The sequence below is a fragment of the Bacillus rossius genome, chromosome 7 (assembly GCF_032445375.1).
Source record: "Bacillus rossius redtenbacheri isolate Brsri chromosome 7, Brsri_v3, whole genome shotgun sequence".
In the NCBI taxonomy this organism is placed as follows: Eukaryota; Metazoa; Arthropoda; class Insecta; order Phasmatodea; family Bacillidae; genus Bacillus; species Bacillus rossius.
Window position 1 is genome coordinate 54,859,402 of NC_086335.1, and position 9,682 is coordinate 54,869,083.

The 9,682-nt window shown below is 34.6% G+C and overlaps 1 long non-coding RNA gene across 1 annotated transcript; it reads right to left on the bottom strand.

Annotated features, from left to right (window-relative positions):
• Positions 1 to 2,198: 2,198 nt before the first annotated feature.
• Positions 2,199 to 5,498, bottom strand: LOC134534049 (uncharacterized). The gene is made up of 2 exons (XR_010075435.1): positions 5,296 to 5,498; positions 2,199 to 4,491 (listed from the first exon to the last, which is right to left on the bottom strand). It is a non-coding gene; the product is annotated as an uncharacterized LOC134534049 (long non-coding RNA).
• Positions 5,499 to 9,682: the final 4,184 nt, after the last annotated feature.

Below are 9,682 nucleotides of genomic sequence, written 5' to 3' on the forward strand. Positions count from 1 at the left end.
ACCACCTTTAATAAGATTTCAAGAACGAATAGTGAAGATAAAACAAAAAGTTAAGTATCTAGGGGTACAAATCACAACGGGAACAGGATACCAAGAACACATACAAGAAGCATCACAAAAGGCCCTACTGTTAATGCAAAAAATAAGGAGTCATAAACCTACAAATGTAGGATTGAGCACTAATACTATGACAACACTGTACAATGGAGTATACCTGGGCATACTTACCTATGCTTGCTCAGTCTGGTATGAACTACTACGCAATTCACATGTAAGAAGAAGGTTAAACTCATCCCAACGAACAGCTCTAATTGCTGTAACAAAAAGCTACAGAACTACGTCTTTAGAAGCACTGCAGGTTATCGCTGGAGCCTTACCTATAGACCTACTAATACAAGAAAGAGCAAAAGTTGTGATATTAAAGATGAACAAGGAATACACTGCTTCAAAATATCGCAGAATTCACATAGAAAATATTGAAATCTGGCAAGAAAGGTGGCGAAACTCTGACAAGGGAAGGCATACACACAATATATTCCCTTCAATAGAAGAACGGATGAAATTTTCATGGATAAGTACTGACCACTACACTTCACAATTCCTAACAGGTCACGGGAATTTTAAACACAAATTAAACTCTTTTAACTTAGTGGAAAGCCCTATGTGCCCTGTGTGCATGGAAGAAGACACAGTAGAGCATGTTCTAAATGATTGCGTTAAAATAGAAGACATACGAAACAAGTACACAAGGAAGATGGCTATGGAGGATGTTGATATTAAGGATATTAATCAAATTGTGAGAGATAAGAAGACTTATGACATATGGAGAAATTACACCTTTGAAGTATCCAAGAGACTGGAGCGTTTCGATAGTTGGATGCACGAACAATCTCTGATGGAAGATCTGCTTTCCGATACGGAATAACTTACTACAGAAAAATAAAATAACTCTTTGAATCTCCTACACAAGTTTCTTTGGCTGTTCTTCTTGTGTATAGTGTAATCGAACAGCCGGAATATTATATCAAATTAGATAAATGAACTGAAAAGAATTAATTAAGAATAAGAGAATTAAAAATATACACCAGATCTCTCTTTGAAAATAAGAATAAGAATTATGACAGAATAACGCCCTGGAAACCTGTATAAGCAAGCTAAAAGGATATGAATTATTATATAATATAAACTGTATTATATTATATAATATATATATATATGTGTGTTAAAAATATAATCATGTGTGCAATAAATATAAATAAACTACTCTTGCAAACCTTATAAAAAGGATTATATCCAGAGTAGTCTTTAAGTAAACATACATAATCTATAATATGATTATTTTCTATAAAGCTACAAGATAATCTGGTCGCCGACTCTGCCGTCCGCATCAGCAGCTGATCCGAGCCGGACGAGCCGAGTCCGACCAAAGATTATCCACCTACGGAAAGATGGGAAACTCAATGCTATTTATTATGCTACTAGTTATACCCTAGCGCTCCAAGTTGTCACTCGCGGAACTAACAAAAAAAAAACCGGCGGCGGGAAATTTGAATGTGGACATATGTGTGGTCTATTTAAAAAAATTTTTATGGAAATATTTCAACTAACATATTTACTTTGACAGATGAATATCTTTTACAAAGGAAACTAAACAAGCAATTCTACAAGTAGAACTATTTGTATAGTTATTTATATGAATATTCAACTGTAAAAGTAAAATTGTTAGTTTTATTTCCTCTAAAAGTTTTGCTTTGTAACACAGTCTGTGTGGGATATAAAAATGTGTATACACACATACATTTAATTCAATTTATAAATTTATAATATATACTCTTTTTAATTACAGTAAATAAACCAAATGAAAAAAATATCAAATAAAAAAATTGCCACCTACTATTAGCTTACCTCATAAAAAATTAAGATTTTGAATTAAAACTTTACATTAATTGTTGTGAAAAACAAAAAATTGTGTATTACTGGGTTATAACTAGGTTAAATCATATGGAAATTTGTTTTTACAAAATGAAAGCACTGATAAAAATATACCAGTATCAAGTCCATTGTTTCTATGCTAGGCAAACAGATGAATCACAGGAATATGTTGTCAATGTATTGCATCTTCAAAATTGGACAAATTAAAAATATAAGAGCAATGCGTTCAATTTTTATTACAACTTAAATTGAATAAAAAACACAAGTTTTGAATCTTTATTTATTTACAGCTTTATCATTTGCTAAGGGAAAGAAAATACAAAAGAAACATTTGTGCATGTTTAACACCACAATTTACTCGGACTTCATAATTCTCTCCAGTCTCCAATATTACTTTCTTGAGTATCCTATTTAAAATTTGAGAACACCTGATTCAGAATATCTTAAGGAACATTAGTTGTTAACAAAAACACCATTTTCAGAATTTTCAATATTTTTCCTAGGTTGAGCACCTACTCTAGAAAATTACCCACTAAATTAACAGGGAAGTAGCATTGCTGAGTGTTTATTGCTAAACACTCCCTAAACAGGTATGTTATACACTCTCATAATAGATATAGAGTTAGTTTTCCTAGGCATGACTTATTCAACAAGAATGGTATAATGATATATAGCAAGTGATATAATACATGGTTCTTACAAGTATACATTAAAAAATATATGTATATATAAATTGGTTCTGAGTTAATTCCTCAAACAAAACCAAAATCAAAAACTGAGTGCCTGCAGGTGCATCCTGAATTCTGATGGTAGGTAATAAAAAAAATGTATAGTTTTATTCAAACATTGTTTTCATTCAAATTAAAATAGTGGTATCAAGGATGGTAACTAAAGTAAGAACAACTTGTAAAGACAGGCATTTGTTTGTTCTGTCCCACCACAATAATGTTTTCAAAAATAATGACTAGATACATTATGGCAATCTGTGTTTGTGGTTATATTGGATACTTTAAGTTTATTTATCATGTGTGCTTATTGGCTACATTTGGAAGCATCATTTAGTGCAGACCCTGACATCGGCTAATAACATAATAATCCCATCAGCGACAGTGCTGAAATACCTTGTTACTCATCCTGGTTTACATGATATAGTAGAAATATAAATGTAGGTATTCTAAAAAAATAAAAATACAATGTGCATAAACATAACAAAAACAGCCAAAATACAAGGGTATGCAAATTCTTTGCATTCAAATAACAATTTGAAGAAGTATTACTAAATCAAACTAGCTGCTTCAAAAGCACTAGTATATGGTTATTTCATTTATAGCTCTAAAGTCTAAAGTATCCACCATTCTGTTATTACTAAATTATTATAAAAAACATGTTTTTTCTCACACACACATATATCATTTGAAGCAATGGCAAATGTATGGTGTGATGGCTTCTAATCACTAATATAACCCCTGCTTTACAAATAGATTTTTAATGCTAAAACATTTAAAAACAATTTAAAACGCGAATCTTTCCTAACCTATTTCACACACAAAACATAGAATTATGATTCTCATGTTCTAAAATTCTATAAAAGCAGATAAAAAAATGAGTTTTTGCAACATAGGATTAATAAGTGTTTCACTATAATATTGTGGGATGTTACATAGGTATTCAATTTGTACAATTCCCATCTACTGTAAATTTTTTCAAAGTATTAAGTTTTCATACGCCTAGTAAAATTAAATTAACTCTTCATTGTGATTATGACTTCTGAGTTATCACGTACATTGCACTGCTGTAATATTTTAATTATAATTTACAATACCCATCATTGCTGTTCAGCATCTTTAAATAATCACATAAGAGACACAAAAAATTAAATATCAATCCTTGTGAACAGTGCTTAAGTTTATGATGTGAAAATTATTAAATAATAATAAAGTAAAAGAAGATAAGACTTGAAATGCAAAACCTCCATCAACTCTAAATTACTTTGTGAGAATCGTAACTAATATCATTAACGTAAACCATGTCTTTTAATCAGCTGGTGGCAGCAGAAATGATTGTAAGGATTTAGTACTTGTTTTAGACAACACTAATCTTTGGTCAACACATAATATATGTTTGGAATTGCTAAAACATTACAAATGTGGCTTTTCTAAAAATAAATAAAATTTTAAAATGGCATTTTGAAATTAAGACTGTAACCCATAAAGAATGCCATTTTTGGCCAATATTGTTTTCCTATCACAATGCCAAAGCATTTAAAATGTAGCTGACCTAACCTAACCAACCTTTCACTTCAATTTTGTAGCACAACTTTGCTTGTTTCTTGGCGTTGAATGTTTCCACGAGTCAGAGACGACACTATTTGCAGGGAGAAAATCATCATCCAAGTAGCCAGAATTGTCCTTTGCTACAGGTACTGCTCCAAAAATCAGAGTTGTCTGGTTCTCGTCTCGAAACTGATTCCTTGCAAAGTGGTTCCCACAAAGGTACGAAGATGTCATACTTTGTACATCAAGTATAGGATTCTTTGCAATGCCAGCCCATTTCTGGTACCTAAAAATATATATTTATACATTGTTAAATGATTATAATTTTGTCATAAAACATAATTTACAGGGGTAAAATTTCATGAATGAAACTTTCAGCATAAAAGTTTTAAAAAATTCTCAGAAATGTTTAATGTGCTGGTGAAAGGACATTGCAATATTTAGAGTACTTCATTAATTAAAGAACTTTTTTTTATGTAAAAGTGATGTTGATTGCTAAGTGGCATGTTTATTAATGTATTTAAAGTGAAGAGTTTGATTAGGTACAGTCAGTGTCAGTTACATTTGAATGCTATTGTTTTATGCTAGACATAACGGAAAAATGCTTAAGTTAGGTGAAATAAAATGCTTACGCTAGAAAATAGAAGATTTCACCCAACCCGACAATTTTTAATTTCCATGTAACCCACCAATTTTTCCTTTTCATCGAACCTTAAGACAACAGCATTCTTAATGTAACTGACCGTACATAACCAAACCTTTATCTCTAATGTAAATAAAAAAAATATAACTATCAAAGAATTGTTATGCCGGAAATAAAATGTACGTCAAGTAAAGAAGTACTGTGAAATATTGTGTTACCCTCCGACAAAACGCATTGACGATAAGTACAGAAACATAACTGGGGTGAAGTTAGATTCGAATCTCATACGTTTCCGTACGTAAACAGTTTTCAGATTTTTTGGAAATATTTCCCCCGAAGTTGGTTTAAAATCAACATTAATTCACTTTTCACATGCGTAAACTTATTCTCTATACCCTCTTGAACATACAATCATGAGTTTCACGACAAAATATTTAGTTTTGTTACCTCTCTTTCGAATTCCTAGGAAAACGAAATAATTTCGAATTCATGAAAGTGGATGGACATCCCAAAGCAGCACACTTCCTACCATCCAAATAATTCTTTTCCATTTCGCTTAAATAGAAAATAAGGTTAACCCTTTTTAACTTAACCTAACCTAACATGAAAACCCGCCATTTTCAAATATCAACAGAAATAATAATAATAATAATAATAATAATAATAATAATAATAAATCGTTGACAGTAAGCGCTCCAAGTTGTCACTCAAGGAAACACAACATCGTGCACAAATTGCACATATAAGTTTCACGGGGCTGAGTCCGACGGACACTGGATCACTGACTGGTCCACGTGACCCTCCGACGTCATGCGCGGTGCGGGCGCTGGACCGAATCTCCCTGGTCGACTTGAAACGTTTTGTCCCAGACTGCGTCCTTTGACAGCATACAAGGAGAAGAACTCTCGTGATATCTGCTGTTTCCGGTTTCCGTTTCAAAAGGGCTAACGGAAAATAACTGCCATTTATTAGCATTTACCCTTTCCTAACAGAAAGTAAATACCGTAAAACGGGGTTACTTTGACTTTAAGGGTAACTTTGACAGTTTTTGGGGCTACTTTAACAGAGTGCCAAAATATGGTGTAAACGTGTGCGGAGCGAACTCGCGTGACCTTGTGAGGCAGAAGGGGATTGCTGTGAGTGCGGGGAGTGGGTTAGTGCATAGTATGGGGGGAGTGGGGTGAGGGGGGCGCGTGGGTTTGCTTTGCGATCACCTGACTCGCCGACTTTGTGAACGAATTTGCAGCTCGAAACTACCTCACGCAAAGACTGGCCACAAACATCAAAACTTTAAGGGCATCAGTGGGTCCTAACGAGATAAAATAGTTTTTTTGAGAATCTGAGACCAGGATACAGGATACACGTCCTGCTCTAATTTATTATTTTGATGAGACAAATATTACAGATGACCCGGGGGCGATAAATGTCCTAGTACGCCGAGGGCACAAACGCGTCAAAAGAGTCCAGGAACATTCGAAATCATCATAATATTGATTTCAAGACTGGTTATGTGCCTATAATTGTACCCTTAGTGTTTGATATTATTGTGTTAAATATGCCTTTAATAAAAATGATATATTGCTTAGCAAAACTCGTTTTTAATTTAATTTTGTGTATAATGAATAAAATATTAATATTTGTTTATCAAAATAATGTCAAAGTAACCATTACGCTTTAGATATTTGACATCAGTTGCATTTAAATGCCTTGTCAAAGTAACCCCACACTCGGAGTAACTTTGACACTTTTTAAAAAAAATATATAAAATTTTGGGCAGCTAGTGGGGCGTGTTATTGATATGAATTTGATAGCCAATGGACACATTGTTATGATGGAGCAAATATATAATTAATTTAGGATGTTAAAAAAAAGTAACCACCAAAAAACTTCCACAATATGTCAAAGTAGCCCCATTTTACGGTAAATATTATTGCACTCCCAACAAATTTCACAAGTTAACTAAATATTCAAAACTTAGCTGCGTACACATTCACAAAGCATGGGAAAAAAAAAACGCAAAACAACTATTTTGGTGCTCCATATTTACTGCTCTCTGGTGACTGCTTTAGAAATCAGTAGATTCGGACACCGTACGCAGCAATTGTAGACTGGGCTGTTTTCCGTGCGCCAGTGTGACGTCATTTACATTAGGATTAGGACACGGACCAATCCCCGAACACAGCTCATGAAACATGCTAATCTCTCCCTGCATGGTTTAAACCAAGCATGATTAGGCCTGGGACGCGCCTGGAGTCTTCCCTAACACAGGTTAGGTTAGGAAAATATTGAAAGAAAAAAATATCCCCGGCTGACGTCTTGCGACCTCTCTGGGGCCGGACATGAGTGTGTACCAGTGGGTCAAGCCCGCGGGCAGTGCTGCCAACCGACAGACACGCCAGTTCCCCGCGCCGCGGGGCGACCGCCTAGCCCATTACAAACACCGTTGCTGGTTCATTTACCCCTTCCTGCTAGCTGGTAGTTAGTCTTCGAGCTCTACACTGTAAGGAGAACTCTCAAAATTATGCGTGCGAAGGTTTAGTAATTTTACTTTTTGTCGTGTAATATTTTAAAAAACAAGCACAATCTATGTTAATTTAAAACTAATGTTAAATACACAAATGTTCATATTTTAGTTTAATAACTCGTGTTAAATGGCATATGTAAAATTACAAGTAGGTATCTATGTAACTGCAGAAATAAACGTGCGTCGTGTGCAAAAAACGCACCTATCATTAGGTTATTGAATATGTAGCACATCGTTATGAAATAGGTATTATAATCATTACATAATTAATTAATGTGAAATATAGTCGAGATGTTAAGACGTTAGATTGTCCATCAATAGGTCGTGGATCGGTACTCCGCTAAATTACCTACTTAGATTGTAATTGTTACAGATGTTTACTTATCATTAAAATGATATAAAATTAATAATCTCTCTAAAACCCAGATTGTTAACAAACAGCTAAAAGTTGCACTTTTATTTTAATTTAAGGAAGGAAGTAAAAATTTTCTTGCTCATTGTTTGTGTAGATTTACAAAATGATGCAGTAAAATTAACCATTCATTTATGTAAGCATACATAAATATATTTATATAACTTACCTACCACAGAAAGTAGTAAGAATACACCATACGTGTAGGTGTCAAATTGCACTAACATCGGTGGAGACTCTGCTACCTTTTGTATTAAAAAAGCACAATTTGTTTTGCAGCTTCATAAGTATATATATATATATATATATATATATATATATATATATATATATATATATTCGAAAGGATATCTGGGATGAGTCAACAGTAGTATATGTATGTGTTTCAGAAATCTATTCTGCTTAAATTTATCACACGCCAATCAATCCCTTGCGGGACCAGTGTATATGTACTCCCATTACGGAAGAGTTCTGGTGTGGCGTGGACTCCTAAGCCGTAGGAAAACAAGATACGCCTTTTCATCACGACCCGGATGTGTTCGAGGTGGGGTTACAAAGTGAGGCTGAGGTAACCGATCCCAGCATCATTGCCATCCTTTTCTCAACCTAACCTGCACAGAACAATAAATTTCTGTACTTTTAAAAAATATATTCCTTTGGAAACCAGTTGCCAAGAAATAGTTTGCAACACTACAAGAAAGATATTTTAACTTTGTACAATTCATGGCAATGTTTTTTTTGCGTATATGTAATACGTTTTTCCAGTTAATAGTAAAAAAATTCTTACGAAAATTGGCACATAATTTTATATTTTAATTGATGTTTCATTCGAGCCTAATTTTTTTTAAACCACGGAAAATAGTATCGATTATTCAATAATTGGACTCTTATTTCTTTTCAATGTCCACGGTTATAACTGGAAAGTTATTCAGGTAACGGTTTACAAATAACTTAAACTATTGGAGGTACTGGGACAATACAAAGCATGAATGCCCGGATAAGAATCCGAACCCAGTAATATTGGGATCACTATTTTGTAGTGATACAGTTGTTTTCATGTAATTGTACCTATGTATTTGCAAATATCTGTAATGTTACATGAATATTTCTGTTCCATTTGCAAAAAAAAAAAAAAAAACGTACAATGTGTGGTTGTCTGATAGAAGCCCCATCCTAAAAGTATCACTAGGCGCTCATCCAAGTCTGTCTTAGCGCTCTCAGTAACCTGATATATTGAGTGCCCTCTCTGTTCTGAAAATTCATTCCCGTAAACTGAAACAGGAGATAGCTGAGTCTAAACTCTCATGGGGCTTGCCTTTGGGGAAAACACCCCAATAATAAACTCGCAGCAGAAGAATCATGAGATAGCCGGTTATCTTTTCGCCAAAAATTTACTTTGTTCGCAAAGTACGCAAAGTACAATTACGATTTTTTGTTTTCTAGTGAACTGTACCCGGATAATTGTTTTTATTCACGTAAATTGTCTCAAATTTGTCATAAACTAGGAAGTGCTGTACTTTGGTGCAATAAAAATAATGGATCCTTGTTTTGTTCAGTCATTCCGTGGGTGACGATAACCTTAAATAAGGTTATAGTCGCATGTTATTTCGTAGAGAGCAACTGGCCACGATTGTGTCGCTCCTGTGTCGCTGGACGCCCTTTGTCGCGTGTCGCTGCCCAGTAGACTGCGACTTCCCCGCGGCAAGTCGCCATCTATGGAGCGGCGTCTTTACTCGTAGCGACACGCGTGGCGCTGCTCTGGGAGAGAGCGACGTGACGTAACATCCGCGCTGTCGCGGGTTGTGGCCTGGCCCTGCGACTTGCGGTAACAGTCGCGACGACCGCTACTTGCGACATGGTGGTCGCCGCGACAGTAAATATTCCCCCATCCCTAGAAA